We start from the raw sequence: 27,058 nt of genomic DNA, 5'->3' as shown, positions 1-27,058 counted from the left end.
CAACTGCATGGGTGTGGGGATGTTTTTATATAACTCACCCATTTACATTTTATCAAAGCATAAATTTAGGCATAATTAAGGATGTGGCTGCTTTAAGTGACATGTGGTTGCTGTCTATTAACAAGTTGCTATGGTGACAATGTTAATGAGGTAATGTAACCATAGGATAATCTCAGATTCACAGAGTCTAGGCATAGCCATAGCTGTTACTCTTTCAGTGTGTTTTCAGTTCATAGAAGTTAATTGTAATGCATTGGTCACCTTACAAAGTCTTGTTCAGCATATGGTTGAACTAAAAGACCATCTAAGCAGTTTAATAAAATACATTTTTTTTTCATAAGTAGACTGCATTTTGCGTGCAAAAGTCAGCATCAGCATTGGTATTATTCCAATTAACCGCACTGTAAATGCACCCTGCCAGTGAAGCTACAGGCTTGTGTTTGGTTTATCTCCGCCCTCTTTTCCAAATATGGTCACTTCTGGCTCTAAAGACCAAGATGGTGATGGCCAAAATGCCAAACTCAAAGTGGTCCACAAAAACAAACATCACATCATTGTACAAACAAATCCTGCAGAAAAAAGTAAAAGTGGTTCAGGAAAAGAATAGGCAAATAAGCTTGCATAAGGTCTATTGTATTTTCTTTTTGTGTTGCTCTTTTCAAACTATTCAAATGGTGTGCCAAGCAAATTTTAGAGATGGCATGATTACATCTGAAATCAAAAGAAAGACGCTCATAGATGAAAATTTACTTGGGGTGGTGCAAATTGATGCAAAGATGTCTTGGAAATGTTTCAGCTAGAGCAAATCTTCAGGTGTATCTCAGAGCTTTATGATTCTGCTTCCCAAACAAACAGAGACAAGTGGAAATAGAACAGAGATGGAGGGAAATGAAAGAAAGTTTCCAGGAGGGCAAATAATCATTAACAGTCAAATGTGTGCAAATGACACAACATGAAAATTCCCATCAGTTTCTGTATGAACACACCTTAAGAGAAGCAGTAGTGAGCTGCAGGAACATTTTTTCTGTTCATAACATCTGCAGAAGATGCAGCCGCCAACACATTCCCCCTGCTTACCACAAAGAGTACAGTGACAGCTTTCACTCAAAATTATTTACGACAGCCACATGTGGATATAATGTACTTATAATGAAAAATGTTCTGTGTGTGTGTGTGTGTGTGTGTGTGTGTGTGTGTGTGTGTGTATCTTGCTTGAGGCAGAAATGTCACCAAGTCCAGCTGGCTATCATATCCACAAAAAAGAGGGTTGCTAAGCTTTCAACACAAAGATTCCACAGCATGATCACTACTGACACAGTAGCTCACGCAGTAGCACGTCACCAGTATACCAAAGGTGAGAAAAGCACGTGTGCCTTAAAAAATAACACTTCACCCAGATTGTCAACCACAAATACTAATAATCCATGAAATTCTCTGACAGGTGAGGATTTATTCTCATACAATTGGTAAACAGCCATACACAGGACTCCTTGAAGAAATAAATGAGGCTTGGGTAATGATATCTCCCTTTCAGTGTTTGTACTCAGTGAGCCACGAGACACATTGTAATTTTCCTTTGAAAATGCCAGATTTATTTGGGTTGTAACTGTCCAGCTCCAGAGTCTGCTGCCCACATAACTGTCAGGAAATAAAAGATTCATTCTGCCCACTGACTGGAGGCAGCAATAAGGAAAAACAGCATTCACTACTAACTATAGCAGCCGGTAATTATGTGTCACATTTCTTCATCTGGTGCCTATTTTTGATCATGTGAGGAAAAGATTATGGCACAGTAGATATTAAATGTAGAATGTGGAGGCATAGATTTCATGGTAAGCCTAAAGTGTGGCTCTTTTGTACTGTTTGTGAAGTGTGTTTGCACCTTCTGTATTAGTATGCAGTGTTAATCTTTGCAAGTAAAAGAAACATATGGCCAAACGTATGTGGAAAACCCATTCCATCATGCACTCTTCATTTCCTTACTTCTAATTAAGGAAAATCTGATATTTGAAACATTAATGTGCTTCAGACTTTCTAGCTACAGTCTGGGGAAGACCCTTTCCTGTGTCCTTGTGCACAAAGCCTACTTGCTCCAAGCTTGTTTTACAACTTGCCTGGCCTGCACAGAGCCCTGACTTCACACCACCCAACACCTTTGGGATGAAGTAGAACACTGAATGTGAGCTAGACCTTTTTGCCCAAACCCATTGTCCTGAAAATCCTTATTACCAAACTGGAAAACTGGCAGTTAAGGTATTTTAAAAGGTAAGATAATATTACCTAACACTTGATTAAGGTTAGGGTTACAGTAGTTACAGTTAATAAAGATGAGACACAAACTCCAATCTTCTGCATGACAACAGATGTGCTTCACACTCATAAACACCCCGACTGACTTCTAACTTTCTGCCTCACAGCATAAAGGACAAGCTACGTCCTGGCATTGGATGTATGTAAAGTCTGGAATTGTCCAATATGGACATTCTTTCTCTGAAAACTAGACTGAATTGCAGCAAATCTGTGGTGCCAGGTTCTAAAATCGGTTGGAAAGCCCTCCCAGAAAAGTGGAAGCTGTTAATGCAGTATATAAATGGTCATGGTTTTGGGATGAGTTATTGAATAATCACATATGATGTGATTGTTTGAATGTCCCCACACTTCTAGCTGTGTAAATAGCAAACAATAATATGTCTTAGCACAGGGCTTTGACCAATGTCATCAGGGGCCAGTTCCACAACTTTAAAGCCAGTCTTAATTTAGCTCTTAGATTAGTCTAATACAGGGACGTCAAATATATGGCCCGTGGGTCAAAACTGGCCCTCCAAATGGTCCAATCCAGCCCACTGGATGGCTTTGCACACCTAATATTGATGCACTTGTTTAGGCTGACGGCTCATTTCCACATATGCATGTGACTGGTGTCTAGAGCCATATATATATATATATATATATATATATACATATATATATGAATGATGCCTTCAGTGTCCAGTGTAAAAAAAGTACATTTCCTTACGGATGGATAGAAACCTGACAAAGACTACCTGAAGCCATGGGGGAGAGGCTAATTTTGTCCATTTTACATCATCCAGTAGTTTGGAATATAGGTTTGGAACACTGCCAGGACAAAACCAGGACCAATATCGCATGGCAACAAATAAATAAAGATGTTGGCCTACCAGGTACGTAGCATGATTTGTGAAATATTTCATTAAAAAGACATATAAACAGCTGAATGGGTCATAAATAATAATCTTAATGTATATATAACTATAATTTAGCAGAATAACATTACTCAGATTCACAATGCGTGAAAACTAGATTCAAGTTCTTTTTAATCAAACAACCTCACTTGACTATCAACAGGCAACTGCACTGAAGAAAATACCCTGTTAGCTAGTTAGCAGCCTGTTACCTAAACTAGCACACTGTTATACGGTCCCTTCAAAATCCATCACAAAGTTCCAATTTTCTGGACATAGTCAAGGCAAATTCTGGACCGAAATATAACAGAGAGGAGGGGTTTCATAGGCACATCAGATTTCACAAAGAGTCCCATTAATAGAATTAATGGACTTCTGGTTTTACCAATGATTCTGCCAGTTAATAACCTATGAAAATGAGAAGTCATAAACAAGGAGATGACGATCCTGTTCTTCTCCCGTAATGACAGACAGAGCCATGATCTGTTTGAAGACCAAGGACAACAAATGCTCACATTTAGATAAAAAATATCCATCAACATGTGTGTTTTTTGATGGTAGATGGATTTTTCAGTCATGGAACAACAAAGATATGATGGGTTATAGTGTGATTCATTACTGATGTCATGACCTTTCCTTCCTTTTTTTGTGTAGCTTCCTTGAATGGCTTCCACTTTATTTTGATGCAAAAATTAGAACCAATACCAACAAGTCAAGGAAAACACAGAAAAAGAGACTTGGGAAGACACATATAGGTGGGATAAATATAGGGTTTCTGTTTCGAAGGGGAATGGAGGTGGGGGGGATACAATGTTAGAAGCCGTACACATGCTGCATTTTTGCATCCCTAAACTTCATTGTTTTCAATGTAGATGCGTGGCAGGCGCACTCAAATGCCAGAGCAATGCCACCACAGCACACACATGCTCCTGAGTGCCTATTTTTTGCTTGCAATGGCTGTGCCCAGAGATAAACAGAGTTCAACTTCTGGAACACAGCACAGGCACTGCTTGTCATGTGACAAGGACCAACCAATCACAGCCAACAGACATCTTTCTCTGCATCTGTAAATATCAGTCTGTGATAAATACAGAGAAGAAGTTATCATTTTAGTGCAGGGCTATCCAGAGTTTACATCTATCTCACGGACAATATCTTAGGCCTACACACTTAAAAAAACAATGCCTGGAAGAAGATCAGCTCTGCACACAGGATATCAGGTGAATAGGCTATGATATGGTGCTTGTTCAGATTGCTTAGCAACCTCAGATGCAGCCTGCCTCCATGTTGGTACAGAGTAGGCGCAGGGGTTGCACTCAGCGGTTGACCTTGCGTTTGCCAGGCAGTTAAAGATGCGGCATGTGTACTGCCCCTTAGAGAGAATAAGCTTGCTTGAACAGGTGGGTTCTGAGATGGGACTTGAATGATGTAATGCTGTCAGACTGTTGAATATGTGGGGGTAGGGAGTTCAAGAGCCTGGGAGCCGTGCAGCTGAAAGCCCTGACACCTGTAGTGCTGAGGCGTGAGGTGGGGATGGTCAGGAGACCAGCAGAGGAAGAGTGCGGGGAGTGAGAGGGCGTGTACTCCTGGAGAAGGTCATAGGGCCCATCATTTTAAATCAACGTGACACCCCTAGTCTAATGCAGGTTAGACAGTTTCACCAAAATAAAGACTGACTTATTTTAAGCCGAAAAAGTTAGCTACCCTACCCCAAGGCTAACTGAGAGCTAGGAGCAATGTTTCCATAGTAACAATCAGTAATACCTGCTAACCAGACGCACCAAATAACAGATGGCTAAAGATGGCTCACATTGTTTGGTGTGCTAACAATGTTGTAGAGCGAATAATGAGAAGGGAAGAGTTTCCAGAGAGCACAATGACAGGCTGGGAATATACAGCAATGAGGAAACCACTGTGGTGAACGAAACTGAACGCTATGACATGCTTTCTCGGTCAGCCAGGTTTTTGGTCTAAAATATGTCTTGATTTACCCAGAATTCATAGAAAATTAGTCAAGATAGTCAATGGATGAGTCTGACTTTTAGTTTTATCTCTAAGCCAAAGTCAAAATTCTGTTTATTTTACTGTTTATTTTATTTGCCAAGTAGTGGCTCAAATTTTATCTTGTACTATTACTCCTTCTTTGTCCTTTTAGAGCTGGAAACATGAAAATAACACAAGTATGTACACTTTCAATCACATACCTCACATGCACAGCTGCAACTCAAACCACGTTTTCATTCCACTGCAATATTTCACGTATTACATGCACAGTCATTACTTAGGCCGTTTTTTGCAGGGGTTGCTACATAAGCCCCTTCTACTGGCAGATGAGGATGCACAGCCAATGAAGTGCAGAGACTGAGGGCCAAGAGGGAACTCTGGGCACAATGTAATATGCATAGCACACAGTGAATTATTTAGCGAAGGTTGCGTAATGCTCAAATGCTGTGTTTGCAGTCCCCATGGTTCCACCAAATGTCACAGCTGGTCAAGCTCAAAGCCAACTTGTTAAAGATAGAACACGAGTGCCTGGTTCTGCAGATGCTGACAGTAAATATGGTAGCATGTGCTGGAGTGCAAGGATTCCGTGCCAGCCACTGCTCGTGCTTAAGAGATTCATTGAAAATGGCATCTGTGGTTCACTGCTTAAGTCACTTTAGTTTTCTTGTTGATTAACACTTGCAACAAATGTGGGGATAGGTTTATAGACAGCCCTGTGTTGAGCACATGCTGCACTACAGTACAGACAGACAGCAGTACAAACTAAACACTGAACTGTAACTTGAAATATCAGATTCCTCATTTGTACTTATAATTCACTTACACAAACCTCATAAAATCCATCAGAACAGCAATTAGCAAAGCCATAGATTTACTGTGGATTAAACCACTGTGGATGAAGATGAGTGCCAAAATACATGGAGTCTCATCACATCACTTGGTAGGAGTGTGGTTAATAATGCTGAAGATTTCCACTAATACTGCTGGAATAAATAAACCCCGTGGGTGAAAGACTCAAAAGCAGATTAATGACACAAGAGCTCATTTAGAGCTGCATGACAACACCATTATAAATACAACAACCACTCAGCGCAATAGCTGTTAATGAGTACCAATGAGTGGCACACACGCTCACACGAGGATGAGGGGGTGCTGGTGCTGTTGGCACATTCAAATGGGGCCCTGGTCAACTATAGCCTTTATTGAGTATTGCTATGAACATTAGTTTGTAAAACACACTATGTGTACATGTACAAATTTTCTGGTTTTTGGCAGTATTCCGAAAAGTAAAACATTCCCGCCCCTGGTGGCAGACTTTTTGGACCATGTGAACACAGCCTCTCTCTTTCATACCTTCAACCACCTTCTTAAAAAGGTTGAGGTTTGTACCATATTTGAGGAAACTCACCCAAGGCCATTTAGATATTGTATTCACGAGAATGGGACTGACACAAGGTCACAGTGACCTGAACCTCTGACCACCAAATTCTGATCAGTTCATTGTTGAATCCAAGTGAAAGTTTGTGCCAAATTTGAAGAAATTCTCTCAAGGTGTTAAGATATCATGGGATGGATGACGGACAACTTGAAAACATAATGTCTCCGGCCACAGCTATCGCCAGCGCAGAGGCATAAAAACCTGTTTACCTTCAAGTCTTTTATAATGTTTAAAAGCTGGTGTGTTGCTCAGACCAGAAATGCTGGCTTTTCTTTTGGGCATGCATTTCTACCCCAGCCTTAAACTGTTGGTTAGTTGGTTTGTGTACAACGCATTCATGACAACGCATAACGAAAGTTAAGGCAGCGAAAGTCCAAGTAGGGCAGGCTGGAGGGGTGGTGGATTGGTCCAACAACCACCGACCTTCACCTGGGAGGTCCGTGTTTGCTTCATTGTAAACCCAAACCTTATTTTTTTTCTAAACCCAACCATGTGCTTTTGTTGCCTAAACCCAACCATGTGTGTGTGTGTGTGTGTGTGTGTGTGTTGTTGAAGAAAAAAAAAAAGTCACTTCACGGTGTTCTACTGATGCAGAATGTTTATTTTGAAAGAGACTGTATGTAAACTGTACATTTCCCATGAAAATGGAAATGTATTTTGAAAACAGTAAATACATGTAAAAGGCTGAAATTGACATGGCGTTTCAGAACATCAACAACAGACGCACCCAGGGTACCTTGCATGTCATATCTTAATGTGGAAAGTCCATGACCAAATGTCGATATGTGACAAGGTCGGAATGAGAACGTGTTGTCCGGGTGCATCCAACTGGCAGGGGGATAAAACCAGAAGACACTGGAGAGACTATATATCTCATCTGGCCTGGGAACACCTTAGGATTCTCCAGGAGGAGCTGAAAAGCGTTGCTGAGGAGAAGGACGTCTAGAGTGCCTTGTTCAGTCCGCTGCCCTGGTGACATGGCCCAGGATAAGCAGATGGAAATGGAGGAATGAATAGAATATGGTGTTTACATGACCTGCATCAAATTCAGAATTTTGTCATATTTGAGACAGTGGAATATTAATGTTCATGTAAATGTTCCACTGATGTGGCTGTGGGAAGTCTTTACACACTTCAAATCAGTTTTTTTAACTTGATATTTTGTAGACAGAGGGATTAGTCAAATTAATAATGTATATTTTTTATATTTGTACACCTTTTAAAATGTAATGTGTTCTCTTGTGATGATAACAGACAGAAATATACTTCATAATCATTGTCCTGATTTAAAGAAATAGCCCATTTCTACCACAGGGACTCTCCAGGAACCCAGGGATTTTTGTAGGAACTCAGAAACTTCATTTGTGTTTCCCCTACAGAAATCAGTTTCTAAATTTAGTTCTTGACCTAAAAAAGTCCCTGCTCTGGACTAGTACTTTCAGATGGCCAAGGAACTATAAAGGTGGGGCTTGCAGTCAATCCCTGGTCAAACAGAAACTTCACAGCTGCCACAACTTCAGTACAACATGTATTAACACAAGGATGAAAGAACTGGCTGGGGCTAGAATCAATATTAGCATGAGGGATGGACGTTTCTCAGTTTATAGAAGGGGGGAAGCATGTATGAATGAGAAACACCTTGGGTATATTATAAGTTCAATCTCAAGGAAACAGCAGTGGGCAAAACAATCTCACCACAAGATCGAGTCAGTAGCTGTTCTGGAGCTTTCAATCACATCATCTTTTGAGTGATATGATGGAAAGATCCAGATCAGCTACCTAATGATGAAATCGTTTTGCCAGCTGCTGTTTGCTGGATCAAGAACTTCAGTGTTTAATGCCTAGCATACACCAGAAGATTTTAGTTACTGTAAGATTTAGCAAAAACTGGGGATCTTACAGGGCCACTGTTTTCAAAATGACGACTAGATTCCTTTTGAGATCATTTCCCATCCTGCCCTTGGTGGAAAATATTACGACAAATGGCCTTTAAGAAATATGACTTAGCCTATTAACAGTTCCTTACACATAACTCTAGGAACACAAGATAAAAGGCATCATATGTCAATAGTATTCTTGTCAATTAGGCATCAGAATAATCCATAAAGATACACTGTATTTGTGTACAAACTTTTGGATTTTGGACATTTTGGATTTTGCCACCTCTACGCACTACCAGCCTCCATTGGTTAGCTGCGCTATTTTATTGGGAGGAGACTGTGGGATTAGGAGTCAAACTGTTTGAAAAAATGAAGATTTTAATCACTTCACAACTCCACCAGTTTCTCCTAATTTTCCACAGCACAAGAGAACCAAGATTTGTTAACATTCTTGCTCCTCCCCGGAATTTGGTTTGGTGCCGGAGAGTGAACAGCTATAGTTTGTTGACAATGTTCAAGTCATTAACATCAGCATTTGTGTGGGACCCCCAGTAATGTTAGGAGTAGTAGCAGACACTGGATACCCCCCATTCTCATGTAACATTGGTTCAGTTTATTACTTTGTTCATTACTTATCTGATATATATTCATGTGCATGCAACTGTAATATTTTAGTAGGTTAATATATGATTATAATGAGTAAATCTGAGACCGCACACTACACTATACTCCCGTAAATCACTGAAGCGCCCTTTTGAGCTTCACACTCTTCGTCTTGGTCTGATTGAAGAGCATTTGAAACGTTACCACGATGGTAACTGAATATTTACAGGAGCATAGTCTAGTGTGCCGACTGTTTTTTTCGTTTCTTGCATGACCTTTCATCTAGCACCTATTTTTTTTTGTCTGGATGTGCGTGCTTTTATGACTTTTAGTATAATGAGTAAAGCTCACACAGACCCTTTGGGCAGCTTAGGGGTCCTTTGGGTAAGACGCAGGAGGACACATGCATCATTCAGTAGACCTTCTGGCCCTATGTAGTTAAGTTATGTTACTCAAGTCTCTGTATTTCCAGGTAAGCAAAAGTGTTGAGATGATGTATAGAAGTAGCGACACAGGTTTACAAGGAATGTGTAAGAGTAATCGACCATCTGTAATGCCAATAAGAATACTCTGAATAAATTAATATTTGTATTGTAGTTTTGCAAGTTAAATGAAAGCATGTTGTGTGACACAGTGCTTCACCTAGCCATTTACTAATAAGGAAAATAGTAGTGTAACCACCTGTAGCTTGGTAGGATATAAGTGTTTGCGTTAGGGCTGTACCCCACTCAGTATTATGTCAGTCTAATCAGGTTCAGCCATTTAATGCAAATATCCAACACTTTGTGTTTCTTTTTTTTATCTTTTATTTTTCCTATGAAGTTTTAAAGTTTGAACAACAGCATTCATGTAATGTAGTTAACAAGCTTACTGCTCTTAGACAGATCAGAAATGTGCAACAACAATTTTTGCCAACACTAGATATCAAACAAAAGCCGGAGACTGTGCTTTATTAAGTATCAATGAGCTGTAAATTTATCTCTTTCAAGCAGTAGAGAGAAGATAATGTTATTTAGAGCCTTTTCTTGTCCTCTGTGCTGCTGCATCATGTCTACAGCTGTGTGTACCAAAGAGTAGCGTGAAACTCATGAGTGCTCATTCTGCAACAAAATCTGACCAAATTATCCCCAGAGGTAAACTGCACAGCACAAAAAAAACAAAAAACAAAAAAAAAAAACAACCCACAAAAGACAGACAAGACTGCTCATCTTGAAATAATCTCACTCGACTAAGGGGTCTCTGACTGATGATTTGAATCTCTGACTATGGAGGAGCAGCCCTAGTGTGTGTCTGTGTGTGTGTGCAGAATGCTGTCAGCATAAATGTGTTTTGAAGGTTACAGTGTAAGAAAACATTTCATAGTTTATGTTACAGTTGTGTTCTATATTTCAAGAGAAAAAGACGGCAGCACAAAAAAAATATTTGAAACTTATGCACACCTGGAACTTCCTTTGTGTGCAAGTTTGCAACATTTGCATGAGCCAAGACTAAAAACCTGCGATAATATGAAACATGGATAATTTTTTTTTGGAATGTCAAGATGTTTTATAACCACCTGATACCAAATGATCGAGGTCACAGGAGCATATGCCAGCTGAGGTCATGATTTTATTCCGACATTGGAAATTTGTCTACATCAGTGAAAGTCATTCAGCGTAAGGCCGGCACAAGCTAACATGGACAAGAAGTTTGTGGATATTGAAACAGCTACACTGCAAATTATCTCCAGTATGTTACAATATGTAACTGTAATATTTCACAATACACTATATAATCATCAGCTCACAGGCTTTTACTGAGATTTGTTAACCAAATTCAAGATTTTATTGTGAAATATAGTAATTTTACTGCTAAATCACAGTAATATATGGAGTTTAACTGGAAGATTACAGTGATATGCAGTAATTCGATGGGAGCATACTGCTAAATCACAGTAATTTGCAGGCATAACTACTGTAAGAACTACTGTAAGATCATAGTATAGATGTCATTTCACAAGTTACTGTAAAAAAAAAAAAGGCAGTAATTTACTGTGAAAGTAATGCAACTAGTAGTCAGTAATTTACTGTAAATGTACATCCGGTTTCAAAATACATCACTAGGATGTGCTGGGATGCCTTATCAGTGATGTTCCTGGGGTCATAGAGAGTCTGGGGTCTCTCAACTTTAGACCCCCTCACCCAGATGAACCATCCAATCCACAGACTCACCCTCTTTGTCCAAAGCCATTAAGTGGCATTCTCTGCAGCTTCAGTAATGGTTTGTATGGCCCCCCTCATTGCAGATCCAGCTACTCCTATCACTGCCAGAGCTTTACAGATTGAGCGCCCAGCAAACCCCTGACAGCCCACATCAATTGGCTAGCACAGAGCCTGCCATCTTTGGCTTCTGCACTGCCCCACCAGTTCTTGGTATTTAGCAAGCTTCATCTCATGAGCCTTCTCCGTGTGCTCATCCCAGGGCATGGACAGCTCCCATATGATCACCTGCTCGGTGGAGTATGAGAAGATGATCAAGTCTGGACAGAGTTTCGTGTGTGCAATGGGATCAGGGAACTTGAGTTGTTTTCCAAGATCCACTCTCATCTGCCAACTGGGGGCTATGGACAGTCAGCAAGGTCTTGGCTGTGGTCAGGAACGGGGCCTCTCTTCAGCCTTGAGGAATAGGATGGTTTTCTTCCTGGAGTGGTGTTTACTGAACTTAATGGCTGTTGTGACTGTTTCCCCAACTGCCTGCACACCTGGTCGTGGCACAAATTGTAATGTCCACTGGCCAAGGCTTTGGGGCAGCTGCTTAGGAGATGTTAGAGGGATCCTCTCCCAGCACACAGTGGGCAGGACAGTGTCTCAGCCTTGCCCCAAGTCTGAAGGTTTGCTGGACTTGGGAAGGTGTCATAGACAGCTTGGACCAGAAATCTGATACAAATTCAAATCTTCAAATATTTTACAGTGTACATTTCCAGGACAACCTTTATGATCCCTCAAATGAAGTGGGGATGTTAACAAGATTGGGTGATAAATTAACTATTATGCCCTATAGCTAAAGTCTTTAGTTTCTGTGACTCCTTAGTATCTTGGACCATTTGGTTGAAAAGAGTAGATTCTCACTTGTACCCTCTGTACCTCAATTTATTGTCACTATTAACTTAAGAGCTTGAATTTACAAGTAAACTACTGCACGGGTGCTTTTATGATTCCATTGTGCTGTATGGTACAATGGAAATTCAATGCCATCACTCTGAATCATGTCTGTATCAGCTGAGATCACAGAAAGTGTCTCAGCACAAGCTGCGTGCAATAATCTGCCACCCGTTGCTCTGAATCTACCAGTGCACCGTGATTGACAAAATCAAAGAAGACAAGTGCCTTAAATTAGAGCACACCCCTGCATTCCCTCTAGCCTCTGACTCGATTTTTTTGTCCACCAGAGAAATAAATGAGTAACATTCTCTGATTAGATTAGAAGATTAAGAGATAGATTAGCACAACACCTTCTCTGCAACACGAACCTTTTAGACATCATCAATAAAGAGATTTAATTAATTACAGAGCCTTATTTAACAAGCCATTCTGAATCGCTCTAATTGACTTGTTGGGGTTGTGTACACCATGTGCCAGTGGGTTTGAATTTTTCAGTATTAACACAGTTCAGTGCTGCTTCAGTGATACCTGTAGTGCATGTGAAATGTTCAAAACAAACAGGGAAATTACCACACCACTCCTGCCCTGCATGTATTAGTCTTGCCCATCACAGCTACTACGCCCATTTCATCTGGGCTCGTTTTAATTCCTCCGCCCACTCTGCGCACTAATGATGACATGCTTCATATTCATCAGAACTACAGATAATTCATGGGTGCAAGAAGGCGGACGGCTTGTTTCAAGAGCCCCCTCTCCTGTGTGCCAAGCACCTACTCCAGTGCCATCAAGTTTCTGACTCTTACAACACCGGACATGCAAGCTAAGAATGAGGTGCAGAGGGAATTGCTTTCCATTAAGCTACACACACATTCCTGCTCTGGGTACATATGAAACATGAAGTTATTTGTGTGTGAGAGTGAAAGTCCCTGACTGGAATATATGCTTTTTTCCCTTATCATCACCTGCTCCCCTTAAGCTATGCATCTCCCCCTGATCACATGGTTCTCCTCTTCCTCATCATCACCATCATCAAAAACAATGTCAGCAACAAAAGCAGGAGAACATCACACACGGTTCTCTTGAGAATAATGTTACTAAACTGGTCCCCGTCCTTCCCTTAAAGCGAGGGCTCCTCTACCTCAGGGAAGCAGCAGAGTCATCTTCAAAGAATGCCTGCACCTGGATGCTGCATTGTTCCGTGCAGTCAGCAGTTATGCCTCCAACCTGCACTTCCCCTGTGGCTCTAACAGGAACATTTCCATTATCTCAAGGTCCTTCATCACTAGGTCACCTCACTGGCACTCACTAAATACAGTAACATCATGTGAACTGCAAGAAGATTTGTGCTACATGAAAACAGCAGAGTATTTCAACATTATGAAATGCAAATTATGAGTTAAAGTTAAATCAACATAAATCATATCACTGAAAGTGACTTTTTTAAATCAAAGCAAACCATTTCAGCAGAGCTGGGTAAATTACTGATTTAAACTGCAATATTTTATATATTTATTTGTGTGGTGCAGTAATGTATCTTTACATTGCCAATACTGATTTTGCAAGCTCAGACCTCTTAACCATAATACGAGGTCACCGGCAAATTATGAGACAATGGGCCCTTGGGCATGAATATGCAAAAGACCCCACCAGCAAGACACACAGAATTTGTAGTTTTGCCCCCTTTTTTCATTATTGTGCTGCTCAGCTGGCGAGCATCTAGAGAATAGGAGGCTAATTTTTTCTGCATGTTGTGCAAAGTTTTTAGCAAAACTAGACGGTGAAAATGGCCTTTTGATTAAAAAAAGTATTAAGATTATACCACCTGTCACTATAGTTTCTCTCTATATTTGTCACAGACAGGAAAAAAATGTAAATATTCCTGTTTTACTCAACCTTTCCTGTTTCTGCTTTAAAATTAAAGCCCTTCGACAAGGTTTTTGTCAACAGAATGCCTTCATTTATTGACACAAGGCTTTTTATAGTGAAATATTTGCAGGGCCGTGTTGCTGTCAATGCAGTGACTGGCACAACTCCATAACTGAGTGGAGTGCTGGCTATATTTGTGGAAATACAGCAGCAGGCAGCTCTGCAGCAACATCGCCAGCCGTGTGCAGGCTGCAGTAGTTAAAGGAAGTAGCCATCACGCACTGCTCACGCGGGCAGTGTGGTGCGGGCATCACAATTCGCAGGTGAAGGCCAGGGGGGCCCTTGACACTTTAGGCCACTGTAGGTCCATTCAGTAATCCGCCCATATACGAGGTTCAGCATCCTGACTGATGTTTACACTGACTTTTTACAAACGTACCAGGAAGAATATACACAGTTATACAGATTTAGAGGTAACTCATTGACTGGACAGTTTTGGCAGCTGTCATCCTGCATCATAGGGACTCACATAGGGAATCAAATTCAGGTGACTAACAGCAGGTCAGACTGCACTTTAAAGGACATATGATGTGTGTGGGATTTAGTGGCATCGAGCAGTGTCTCTGTTTTCTCTGGTGTCACAGAGAGCTCACAAAGAATTATAAGCATTATTAGTATTATCAGACTGCAAATTGCTCAGATGTTATGAATAATGACAATCAAGTAGACACAGGATAAAAAAAAGAGGTGTCTTATACAATGATATTACAGCGGGTATTATTGTGGGATGACTGTGCCACACACCTTTTACATTGTACTGCCAAAGTACACAGAGCTGAATACAACACACACACACACACACACACACACACACACACACACACACACACACAGTGTTCTAACTACCTCTGATTGTCTGATTGGTCTGACTTGTGTTCTGATACACATATATGTTACCATGGTTACTAAATGATTTAGTATTCATTGAAAGAATACAGATTGAATATGATATCGCTTCCTAACAGTTCACATTCAGCAGATGGGTTTGGTATGTAGTTTGGCTTCTGAAATTGTGCTAAAATCACATATCTGTGACTGTACTGCTTGGGTCAGTTGCTTTGGGTCAGAGGACCTAGACTCCAAACTGCACTAAGTGGGAAAACGAACCAAGGTTTGCTTTGACTTAGGTGTGAAAACAATTGTCGCTTCATGCGACTTGGGCGGATCTCAAATAAGCAAAAGTGTGAATGTATCAAAGAGGCATTCAAGAACAGACTGAAATCATATTTAAGTATTCTGACACATTCTAGCCAGACGTTTAAAAGGTGTAAATGTGTCCACCTCATATGTGAGTTTTAATCCTCCTGTAATTCTGTCAGTAAGCGATCTGTGGAACTTCCAGGGCCTATCCCGCCTTTCCGCTGTGATACTGGCATCCAAAGTTACCCTGAAATGTTCTGTTTTCCCTGTCTTATCAAAGTGTCAGGGGAAAATAACTGCTCTGGTAATTTCAACAAAGAGGCTGATGATCAGAGGGCGTATTGTGCTGTTGTCCAACCAGTCCAACCACTGAATAATGTGTCTGAATGAGAGAGTGTACTTTAGAGTCTGTAAAGATGATAAAACTTTTGCTTGCTCTTGGTTCAAAAATACGATCCATTTATTTGTTTGTTTAAGCTGATGCATGGTTGTTAGCTTATGCTAACTAAACTATTCTTGTTGTAACTAAATTTCTAAGGTGCAGAGGTTATTCTTCTTCTGGTGTTTTTACCCAACAATCTACTAAGTCATCATATGCACCTATTGGCAGCACTTCACCAGTCATGCACACATAACACTAGCAGTCTAACCACCAAATTTACCCTGACTAACTGTAACATTGCATGTTTACACAGGTAAAACATTGTAGAACACAATATAAAACACAGTTACACCAGTGAAAAACTCAACTCCAAATGAATGCTAATGTTGACTCTGTGTCTGCTGGATGTGTAAAAATGCAAGTGCTTGCTAAGATGCTCAACATAGCAATTTTATAAGATGACAATATTGTGTTTAAAACTTGTTGCACGTCTGAATTTGCAAAACAGCTGTCATTGCAGGTTTAAAGGATAAGGCTGATGCTATTCTATATTTTTGTTATTGTCAGTAAATCCCAATAAGAGACCAAAACCAACAATTTGTTAGTCTATTTGTATCACTCAGCCCCATCTCCACTGATTCCTTCTGAAGACGTTAATTTTTAAATACTGCTCATAAACAGAGTGCTGCAGGGACATTTTTCTGTAGGCTGACGGGGAAGTTTGCATTTTACTGGTTACCTTGACAGAAAGTCTATGGGATTTTTCTACTGGATTTTGGATTATTGCAGAAAATAGGCTCTGTGGCAAACAACTGTTTTGTTCAGCAAGATAATCTTCACAAATGAACACCACTGTTATGGTGCTTGAAGCCTAAATGTAATCACCAACAGAAAAAGTGTTATAAACAAACTACACAATGGTCGCCTGACTTAATGTCACCATCACAGCAAGGCTGTAATTCTGCTCGATGTCCTCCTATAGTCACATTTAGCCACTTGTTGGCAACCACCTTTTTTAAGACACATAAAAGCTTAAAATTTCTCGAATGGGGTATTTACTGACGTATTTTATGTCATAGAAGAAAACGCAAAGGTTTTTAAGTTTGTCTCAACCACTGACCTTATTTCAGGCACCTTACCAAATCAAACCATTAAAAAAAAAAAAAAACATTGACTCTAAGCTCAGGGAACCGGGAGAACTAAAATGTAAACTCATTTCTGGGTTTTAGGACTCATTCTCACACCACTATAAATAGTTTCAAAGTTGAAAAAGGCACAGTCTTTTTTTTAAAGACTATTTTCAGTTTGGTGCACTGGTGGTATGGTCAGAAGCATGTGTGGGATTGAGTCAAAATAGACTACACTGTGTGTGCTCAACAATGCAAGAAAAAATATAAATGAGAATAACTGTATGTCCAAGAGTCTGTCGCCACTGGGAGTATTACCTTCATGCCAATCTTGTAGAAACTCATTGGAGTCAATATAAAATAAATAGCGTTGATAAAAATGTAATACTTGTCCTCTACTGCCAACTTATGTCTTTCAAATTAGAAATAAACCCTAGAAAAATCCTATGCAATTGTAAATAAATCATTTTAGATTGCCGAATGAACAGCAGCACTGACCCAGCTGTCTTTACTGTAGTCAACATATGGTATTTGTTTCATTATCAATATACCCCTTCATCCTGCCTAAGAGCAAAATAAGATGTACTACTGAGCTGTAGTATAAGTAAGAAAAGCTCAACATATGTTACCTGACATACCTCCTCTACACATGGCTTTGCAGTTAGTTTGCTAGTTGAGTGCACTGGGAAAAGATTGTAGTGTAAAGTGGATGACTGGAGGCAGTAATGGGCTCTGGCTATGTGTATTTTTCTACTTCAATTCTACCCTAAGAATGTAACAGCCACTTTCTGGAGATGGACAGGTGGCACTGTTGCGCTTCACAGAGTCACTTTAATTGGTATCCTCTGTATCTTGTAGCAAGAGCTACCTTTTATTTGCTTAAGTGGCTGAGAGGTGCTTAAAGGTTTCTGAGACATGCTGTATAGCAAATAATGACTCAGAGTGCTGTTGCTAACCTATGTGTTGTATATTCTGAGAGAGTGCATTTCAGAGCTTTGTGCAAGATGGACCTGAGTAACTCCAGTTCATTGATTCCTCTATTAATTTCTCCTCACTAACTGCTCTACACTCAAGTCTGACATGATTCACATGTAATTTGCATTGCAAAGCAGATTTCACTGAGATGATGCACTTTACTGAATGTGCTAATTATGCATTTATTAAGGGCAGGAATCCCCCTGCATTTCCATCATTAGCACAACAGGACCTAAGCTATTTTGCAGTCCAGTATGAAAGTTAACTCTACAGTTGCCTCAGAAGACTGAAGACACCAATTATTGCTGCTAAATCCCAACGTGATGTCAAATGGCTCCAACATAAATCACTGCAGCTGTCATATTTATTATCCCACATTTCAAAGCTGAGAAAAAAACAGCTTGAGCATTAACTTTTTTTTACACATATAAAACTGCATAAAATCCAAAACACTGTGAACAATACAAAACTTTTCATTACCGGCTTTACAAGGGCCTTCCTCTCATTGGGGTCCTAGGGTATCAGCACACACACGATGTGCTAAGGCTTTTAGTGTTCAGTTGCAAAATTTAAGCTGCATTCACATGCAAATCTGGCCTAAACCTGATTTTTCTGCTCTCATGTGACATAGATCTATTTTTTCAAAGAGGTGTGAACACAAAAATCTGATTTTTTTCCAATCATAACTCAGCCACTTTCATAAGAGGTCCTAAATCATATCTAATTGCTGTCTCATGAGACTGCTCTGAGAACAGTCATATTGGAATGCATGTGTATCTCCTATACATCCATGATTTTTCCATGGCATACTTCATTGCCCAGGCACAAATCACTCACCATGCAGTGTTGGAGCAGTTCGTTGAAACTAAAGATGGCTGGCGTAGCAGTGCCTCTATAGTGGGGACTTCCCAGTGTTGTGATGGCCCATAATTACAAAACCCCCAATAGTTTGAAAAATGTCTCATTAGACCAAAAGCCCATTTTTACAACAGCCTGTTATCCCCAAAACAAATTCTCACAGTTGCAAAGGGACATTTCTCTCATGGCACTCTCTCAAACTGGAGCACATGGCTCATTATTATGTAAAATGAATTTTTTGAATCGTCCAACTAATGAGTGAAAGTGAAAGCATGACCTGCCCTGCTCTGCCTCACCATCATCATCAACATATGACCAACTGTCCACAGCAAATTATTCAGGAGATAAACCATTACAGCAGCTGAAAAGCCATATATAGCCTGCTAATATTAGTAAGTGTTTGGTGCACTAGTGATATTTACAGACTGAGTCAAAATAAACTATGGCATGTCTGTTTATGGCGAAAAAAAGAACATGTCAGCCAGTGCGATATCGTGGCTTATTGAAGTGTTTTTGGACATCAATGGAGCTCTATGGCACAGAGGAATAAACCGTCAGTCAGTCAGTCAGTCAGTCAGTCAGTCAGGCAATCAGGCAATCAGGCAGGTGATGATGTCAGAGGGCATGATAAAGTTGGGGAATGAGACACTATACTGCCTCCTTTGTCCTAAGAAGTCTATATTTAAACCCGCCATGTTTAATTCATCATCAACCTTCGTCCCTTCACACTGGCCCCGTATCTGAGACGGAACATCAAATGTACTGAGGATTTAATGAAGTGAAATGTCACAGCCCTATGGCAGGTCGGTGCAGGTTATAGATGGGATATGAATGTCACTCCATAATGCATTGGCCCTTATGACCCAAGGGGACAGCAGACACTGAGGTTTGTGTGTCAAGTGGATCTTGACTAGAATCATTGCAACCAGGCACAACTGCTTCTACACAAAACCACAGTGGTACTACGTCCTGTCCAATGACATGTTCTAGGACATAGGCCTAAGTTTTTTTAAGCCTGTTCAAATCACAGGAATAGGACAAGTTCTCAATATCTGTCCTGCTAGTTGGGGATTTCACTACCTTTTCCCTTCAGATGAGGGCATTAGCTGCTGTTCATTTTTGCATGAACTTACCAAGACTTGAAAATTGGCTGAGCTGGATAATAAATCCATTAAGGTTTCATAAATGAATATGAGACCTTAATTAGGTTTTGCCAAAGTGCGTCTGTCTTGCAGTCGGAGACTGAACTGAGTGGGCTCATATCAGTGAACATAAACCATACACAGACCTTTGATAAGACAGAGGAAGACTTCACATTGCACAAGAGGGTGAGCCAGAGCACAGAGCATGCATGTTACTGTATGAACACTCTGTAGGATGTCTTGTTGTCTGCATTCTTTGAGGATTACATGAGGATTAGCTCACTGTCAATCACTTGACCACCCCGGTCAAAACCAGGACAAATGACTCAGAAACGTTATGTAAAAAATAAATGTCCATTATTTAGCATATGTCTGTTAGATAGTAGGCCTACAGTTAGCTGTCTTCAGTGTCAAAGTCAAGTGCTTTGTTGGCCAACCTATTTACACCATACTCCTCCCAAATTTTGCAATAACATAACATTGTAAGGCTATTTCTGCCCTCGCTACTTAAAGGCTAGTAATTCTCACCACTGGAAGAGTTGTAAGCAAAGTGTAAACATCCCAGATAGCACACATACATCTGGCCGACATCGGCCTGAGGACGACACATCAGCCCTGAATTTATAACATCTGACAAGCGTCAGCCGCATGGGCGGATGTCTTTAAATTTAATACTCTTTTGTCCCAGCTCATCAAACGTCCCTGTTACGTCAGATTTGGGTCAGCCCAGTGCCCTAGAATGTCTGCTCACATACGGAAGTCGCCACAGAGGCGGAATTTCATCTCTGCGGTCTTTGTTTGGAACTGAACTCGCAGGACACAGCATCTCATCACAGTTGGTTTCAGGTAACCTAACTGGAATAAACTGGCAGAAAATAGCTTTGTTGTTTCTTCTGTGACCGTTAAAAGAGGTTCCTGGTGAGTGGCGAGGCACGACTGGTTGAATATATAGCACGTGTCCCCACCAGCTAACGTTATCTTTCGTTAGCTGTTAGCTAGTTTAGCGGTTTAGCTCATGTTAGCTAATAGGCTACAACTTTGGTGTTTTCATTTTATTTTCCCGAGTTGATGTTATCTGCTCATCTGGTTATCGTGAGCACTCGTTTTGGGTTAAAGTGGAAGTGCCTGGAGCTGCCACCCGTGGTTCCGCGGCCCCTCCCCCGGGCCTGACCTCCGGGGCCCTGGACGGGTGCTCAAGTGTGGGTGAGAGGAGCGGAGGGGAGTGGAGAGGAGCGCGGAGGTAAGGCAGGGCGGGCCAACACTGCGTATCCCAGAACGGGTGCTCAAGTGTGGGTGAGAGGAGCGGAGGGGAGCGGAGAGGAGCGCGGAGGTAAGGCGGGGCGGGCCAACACTGCGTATCCCAGAACGGGTGCTCAAGTGTGGATGAGAGGAGCGGAGAGGAGCGCAGAGGTCAAATAGTGAAGTTTAAGGATGCCTTCGGTATGTTGTTAATGTGATTTTATGGGCAATTTATCGGTCGAGGTCTCCTCCTCTGCAAAGAGCGCAGTTTTGAAACCACTGTTTTTCTGAGATGAAGGACTGATTGTTGAGCTGCTGTTAACAGTTAACAGAGTTAACGCCGGATCCCGTTATTTAACAGTTTCAACACTAAATTAAGCAGAGTGATGGACCCAAAGCCTTCAATCTGGCTAAAAGACAGCTGAAATGCTAAAAAAAAAAAATACAGTGGTGAAGTTGGGATTTGTTTCTTGAAGTTACGTGCTCATTGTCTTTTCTGTTTCTTGCAGGCTGCCAGGAGAAGCGGACTGGTCATCAGATATTTTTTGTGGAAATTTGAAAATAAAGTTTGTCAAACTGACTTTTGTCTCTTCATTGTGCACACTTATACATGAAATAGGGTAACAGTCAGCTATTTTTGAATGTTAGCATTAATTTCTCACATTGAATGGTGAAATATTTGTAGTTTGAAAGGTCCGACCTAAATGAATAAAGGTCGTAGTTAACGAAGCATATGAATATTAATGAAGGAGCACCCACTGAGGGCAGCTTCCTTTATTGATCGTTTGAACGTCGCGTGGTGCTCATTTTCGATTAAAGGTCTACGTCTCAGCGACGTCTTGGCAATGAGCAAACGCTCTCCCTGCTACGTCTTAACGATCTAAACTTAATACATCGGGCCGACGTCGGCCAGATGTATGTGTGCTATATGGGATAAGTCATTTTATTTCAGAAGTAAAAGTTATTTCATGTGTTTGGACTAGAGTGTGGATACCCAACCCGAGACTTTCCAGACTCGTTGGCATCCAACAGGCCAGGCCCTGACAAATACTTATAAGTCCAACAAGGTCTCACTCCGAAGTTGTCAAAACTGGGAGCGGGGCGGGGCGGGGCGGGGCGGCAGGAGTGGGTTCACCCCACTTGACATGCTGCTGTGTTGTGCTATGGCTTATTTAAGTGCTGGAATTTGTTATTTATGTAACAACGCCTGAATGCAACACCAGCTGCGCTCCATAGACTGTGTTCAGTGCTGTGCTGCGCTGCTGTGCGAACAGCGTGTCACACACTGTCCACGACAATAACTATGTCAGGTAAAAACTGCGTCAGACTGGGTTGGTTCGGTCAGGAAAACGCGGCCCGAGCTGCGCTCTAGTGTGCTCACCTGTAAGTGCAAGTATGTGTGTGTGTGTGTGTGTGTCCGCATGCATTTGGGCGAAACTCTGCCGTGTGTGATACAGAGAGCAGAGGAGATTTGTAAAGGTGCGACCATGTAGAGACAGAAATGACACGCTGTGGTGTAAATAAGATAAATAACATAAAGCTATTGAGTTTGTTTAATATAGGGCAAGGTATAGACCTGTTCTATAGGAAAGGTAACCTTAAATGACATCTGGAACGGGACCAGCTGTTCTAGCCTAAATGGCAAGAACTAAACTGGCAGGAGGGGTGGTGGATTGGTAACAACAACCACCGACTTTCACCTGGGAGGTTGGTGTTTGCTTCTCATAAGATTGATAAGCCAAACCCTTTTCTTTTTTTCTAAATGGGTCATGTGGTTGCATTACCATGTAACCACATTTGTTTGTTGTTGAAGTAAAAAAAAACATCAGTTTGTGTCGAATACCAACGTAGTGCATTTATTTTGAAAGAGACTTTATGTAAACCGCTCTTTTCTGTGAAAACGGAAGTGCATTTTGAAAACGTCTTGTCATGGACTGTCCGTGACCAAACGTCATTATGTGATGAGGTCGAAGTTAGACTGTGTCCAAATCATGCTTCATGCTCTGCTTTCCAGGCTGCTTCCTGGCTATGTTGCCTTTTGAGTTGTTTCCAAAGTGACATGAGGAAGTGGACGGGGCAGTGTAAAGGATGGTCACCTGCATGTTTTAGCAGCAGCACCAGAGTGGAGAGTTTTCCTTACATTAAATGCATGGACCTGGTTGGGTTCAGACATAGGCAACACAATGTCGATATGTGGCCCGAGCCACACTCTAGTTTGAACAAGACCAGCATCCCTCAAAATTATGCCAATAATGGACAATTCAGCAACTCAGGATTTGTGTCTTGTGCCAAGTTTCAGTGCCAGTGAAAATAAAGAGTATTGTCTATGCAGCATAGAAGTGGAAAAGTCAGGGTGGTGGAAAACTATTTTTTTTCCAAAAACCTCATCTTTCCCCAAGTTACAGTCCTTAAGATTTGATTTCAGGAATAGCCTTTCAATCGATATACATTCTGCAATGCTAGGGGTTTTCCACTGTTGGTGGCGGAGTCCGCCATTCCTGCCCTGATGCTTGCCTTATGAGAGTTTGTTTGGCTGCACTGTGAACACATACACCAGTTGCTTTCTACAGAATTCTGGGAACTGTAGTCTTAAACTGCATTTGCAGATGACACCAATAACCACGAGTGATGTAAAATCAACCATGACTGAAATCTTAAGAATTTTAACTTTAACCATACTGTATTTAGCAATGCCAAAATATTGTAGACAACAAGACAAAAATGAAATACCTTTCTGAATGTGCACTGATGTTTGCTTAAGCAGGCTGTATGAAGGAGCGTAAATGATGAATAAGGACTGCGAAAATAGTTCTGAAAAGGAGGATCATTTGGTGAACGAACAGGCATTAGCTTCTCCCTCAGGAAGCTTAAATATAACATAAGCTTATATGTAATGTTATGCTTATATGTTTGTATCCTTGCAGGCTAAAACAAATTTTGCAGAAACACCACCTGAACCTCTCTTTTCAAACATGTTTCTCTCTATCAAAAATGACAGCTCAAAAGGTTATATTAATAGTCTCCATGGCGATGCAGTGGGACAGGAAGAAATAAAAGCACATTACAGACACATCAACAGTAAAACACATAGCCTGGTACAAGTGTGGATTGTGAAGTTTAACAACTGCCATCATTGAGATGACGGCCATTAAGGACTATTCCAGCCTCGGGTTGTCAGCTGCATTGTGAGAGAGGCAGTCAACAAAAGACGCTGAACATCAGTGACAGGCAGCGTACGGCTGGTGAGCCAGAACAGTACCTGCAGCTCCCAGCTTTATTCTGACACCTTGTCAAGGTTTAAACTTAGGTCTTATTTTGTAGCTTTGGCCATCATTTCTACTGTTGTGAGAACATTGCACTCACCAGGTTAATTGCTGAGATCTAGGAACACGCTGACATCCCCATAACAAAGTCTGAAGGAGCAAGAAACTTGACCAGATGATGAGACGGGTTGAAAACAAGCCAACAGCAGTGTAGTAAAGCTAAAGTGGGTTTGTTTACAACCTGTCTGATCATATGACTGCATGTGTTTCTTGCTGTGTCTCGAGGCAAAAATGATAACATATACTGGGGGACACCCCAAATACTTAATTATATATTAGGGATGCATTGATTTATTGGCTGCAAATTGCTATCGGCTGATATTCTCCTTATTGATTGCCATCAGCCTATCGGCAAATTATATGACATTCACTGATGGCAGTGCCCAATGATTTTCCATTGTGTCACATGAATTTTGTCCAGGCTAAAAAGCATGGCTTGAGACTAACAGTGTCCCATTGTCCCAGAGACAACTGAATACATGTATGGGATAGACAGCGACCTTCACCTGGATGCCTTTGGGACAAAAGGACATGGTAAAGTCACTACTGACACGCCAGGAGACACGCCTCACTGTTCCCCTGATAATGCTACATTGTGAAAAACAAATCTGTGTTGACAACGACAGGAGTAGAGTAAGGTAATGTTAGCTGTTAGCTGTTAGCAGCCAGTAGCTGGAACTAACTGCCACTGGAGGTTGCACTGATTAACATTATGATGCATTCAAGCTCTGTTGCGTGAAAATGAGCATTGGGCTGTGGTAAATTGTAACATAAGTGTTCTCATGATGTGTTCAATGTCGTCTTGTAAAAAGAAGTTTTTGGCAAGAAACTTTTTATAATAAACAAAACATCATGTAATAAACAAAAAAAAATTTTCCTGACACAAAAGGGGAATAAATAGTACCATAAACAAACAAACAAACAAACAAAAAAGTCGCTATTAGCTCTCGGCCCAGAATTTAATATTCGGTGCATCCCTAATAGAATTTTTTTTTATGCCACCAAGTTTTAATAGGGGCTGCCAGAAATTACAGTATTCTTTTCCTCACCTATTGATCAATGCAGTTATTTATTTGTTTAGCCTTCAAAATGTCAGTGTCCAACAAATATTACCAAAGCAATGTCTTCAAAATGCTTCATTTATCAGACACACAGTCTTAACTAAGAGCTTCAAGTAATATTCTGATCAAGACACTTTTTCTTAATGAATTATGACATATGAGTTGATCAATACATGTTGATTACTAATCAATGGATTAATCAACTAATTATTTTAGCTCTATATTACAGTATATTACTGTATACTGTCCTGCACATTACTGTATAAAAAAGCATGTATTTGGTCACATGACATACAGCACAGTACAAGTAATACAACATTCGATATAATGCCAAACTCTGCCAGAGTATACAGTAGCATACTGAGCATTGTGCACTTATACACACCAGAGCTATTACTACTGTACATTTCTTCAGTAAGAACTGTGTCCTTCTCTTCCCTCACCCAGCACTGCTTACTGTGTTTTACCTCGATCTTCATCATCTATTCAGTCGACATATTCTTTTTAAATGTCTCTTGTGCCTGGGAATAGACAGGTAAACAGTGTGTGTTTTTGAGACCATTTTATTCTTCCAAGTGTAATTTATTCTATCCCAAATCATTTGGCATTTGGATGCAAACTGTATTTCACTTTAATTTGTGATGCACCTGCAATTTTAAAGCCTCCTTTCGACTTTTTGGATAGAATTCAGAATAAAGGGAAAAGAAACCCAGTATGTCTCTTCACCCTCAAAGAAAATGCTATGAAAAGCTTTCAGCTAGCCTAAACTTGCCTATGAGGGAGTGAACCTGGAAGCACAAAGCCATTTCACAGTCAGGTAAAAAAAAAAAAAAAAAAGAAAAAAAAAGAATTAGCCTTTCAAGAAAACCTGAGGTATAAATTTCTACCATTTAACCTTAAAATGACTCATTTTGGAATTGTTCCTGTTTTTGATGATACTAAACAGTATTATTTAAAAAAAAAAACTCAAACAGAGCTATCTGGCCATATAGAAATCCCTTTTTGCTCACTTTAAATGTTGTCTTGCTGTGAATGGGCTGTGATTGTTGGTTTTAACCCTCTGCAGGCCTGCTGCTGAGATCTGTCAGTTCTTCACCTTCATACCATATATCACTGTCTTCCCTCCACAGGCAGGTGCAAGCCAATCAATACCCTCCTCCCCTCCTACAGAATGCCCTTCAACAGTTTCACTAGCTCGTCATTATGGCAGACATAGGCCTACATCTTATTATCATAGCAATACGCTACAATAGTCAGGGTGTAGAAATGAACAGCAGACACAGTGAGACTTGAGAAATATAAAACGAAGCATGGCTTGGCTTGACAAGTTGGTTTCCTTTATGCATTACATTTGATGAAAGTCAGATTTGCTTAAAGAACAGTGGGGTCAGAGTGGTTTCTAATTACAGAATATAAATTTAAAAACAAATGGCACTGCAGATCTAAGGTCCACCCACACAGGTGATTTGGATTTTCTTGGCTGACAGACCTCTTCTCTTTATTTTCTCACTTTCTTCATTGTACACATGTTCATACACAGATGTACAAATAGATACATAGACAATAATTAAATTTTATACTACCAGTTTCTTTTACATGTATTATTTTAATTATTAA

General features: G+C 40.6%; 1 protein-coding gene across 3 annotated transcripts in view; it reads right to left on the bottom strand.

Moving 5' to 3' along the window:
- Positions 1-27,058, bottom strand: part of LOC125899749 (inactive dipeptidyl peptidase 10-like) — a 310,646-nt gene that overhangs the window by 101,906 nt on the left and 181,682 nt on the right. The gene's annotated exons all lie outside the window — the stretch shown is intronic.

Source organism: Epinephelus fuscoguttatus, linkage group LG13 (assembly GCF_011397635.1).
Source record: "Epinephelus fuscoguttatus linkage group LG13, E.fuscoguttatus.final_Chr_v1".
Taxonomy (NCBI): domain Eukaryota; kingdom Metazoa; phylum Chordata; class Actinopteri; order Perciformes; family Serranidae; genus Epinephelus; species Epinephelus fuscoguttatus.
The sequence above is the reverse complement of the archived record's forward strand: the minus strand, read 5'-3'. Positions and strand labels throughout refer to the sequence as shown.